Source organism: Halyomorpha halys, unplaced genomic scaffold, assembly GCF_000696795.3.
Source record: "Halyomorpha halys isolate HHAL.00 unplaced genomic scaffold, Hhal_1.1 Scaffold410.1, whole genome shotgun sequence".
In the NCBI taxonomy this organism is placed as follows: domain Eukaryota; kingdom Metazoa; phylum Arthropoda; class Insecta; order Hemiptera; family Pentatomidae; genus Halyomorpha; species Halyomorpha halys.
Window position 1 is genome coordinate 713,865 of NW_027111460.1, and position 1,283 is coordinate 715,147.

Here is a 1,283-nt window from a genome sequence, read left to right on the forward strand (position 1 = left end):
ATTTTGTTTTTATATATATGGCGTTAACAGTTGTAAATAACAATAAATAATACAAAAAAAAAATAGATATTATACCAAGTTTAGTTAAAATCCGTTTCAGAAAAATCTGAATCTGATTCTATGAATAGGGTCTTGCGGTGAGTCGATTTTATCGAAAAAGTATATACGCAGCATATATAAGTAATTTCATTTTCGTTTGACTTTTCGTTTTTGACCTAAGCTGACCACATGAACACAGACCATTTTGCAAGAGTTTATTATTTCGACTCAGGGGGCTTAAATGATCCCGACACTTCCCCTTACTATATATTGTATATATAGGTAAGTGTATTTAATAAATATAAATATTAAGGATACTCACAGAAATGCAGGGGGGTAATCAAACTAAGAAGAATATGTATATATATAAATATTAGTTTATCGTTTTTCTGCTAGCAGAAATATTCTATCATTGTCTTTTCTTATTCGTCAGAGAACTGAACTAAAAGGCAAACACTATCTTTGTAGGAAGAGTAAATATGATATCATTTTTATCTCTATTTAAATTAAACATTTTAATATTTATTAGTATTTGCCTTACAGTGGTTCTAAATAAAACAGTAATAGCGATTTCCACATTGAAACAATTAGATTCAAAGAGGATGACATCGCACTAAATTCTACTTATCTGAAGTGTGGAATGTGAAAAAAAAATCACTTATATTATCTGCCTGTTTTTATTTTTTTGTAAGTTGGATAACCGTTTTTATTGATAAGCTGAGGAAATTTGTGATACTTGTGACACAATTAACTAAAGAAAAACCTTGGAATCAATAGATCCAATTTAAGGCTGTTAAAGGAACCAACCGCTAAAAAGATTAATATACACTCAAACTGTGTTTGTTGATAAGTATTGCAATATGTCACAACCTTGGGCAATAAGTAATAGTGATTAATGATCACATTCCAACCAAAATTTAAAAAAATAAAATAAATAAATAAAAACAAAATGCCTATAAGTATACAAACATAAAAGAAAATCTAATAATTTTTTTTTTTTTTTAAGTTATAATTTTCTGTTTTGAATTAATCGTATATAATAGTCAAATAACACAATGACATAGAAAACATGAGTATTCAAATGAAATAACAGAATGAATGGAATATGGTCCGGGTGCGGTAAAAAAAAACTCAAATAGTAGATAATTATACTATTTTATTGAGCCAACGTTTCGCCCCACGTTGCAGGGCTTCGTCAGAGCTAAAAAAGATACAAACACTATAGTTACAAAAAAGAAAAAACA

General features: G+C 28.0%; 1 protein-coding gene across 1 annotated transcript in view; it reads right to left on the reverse strand.

Moving 5' to 3' along the window:
* Positions 1-516, reverse strand: part of LOC106682402 (uncharacterized) — a 20,038-nt gene extending 19,522 nt beyond the window's left edge. The window contains exon 1 of the mRNA XM_014423222.3: positions 362-516. The gene's annotated coding sequence lies outside the window, so the exon portion shown is untranslated. The remainder of the gene's footprint in view (positions 1-361) is intronic.
* Positions 517-1,283: the final 767 nt, after the last annotated feature.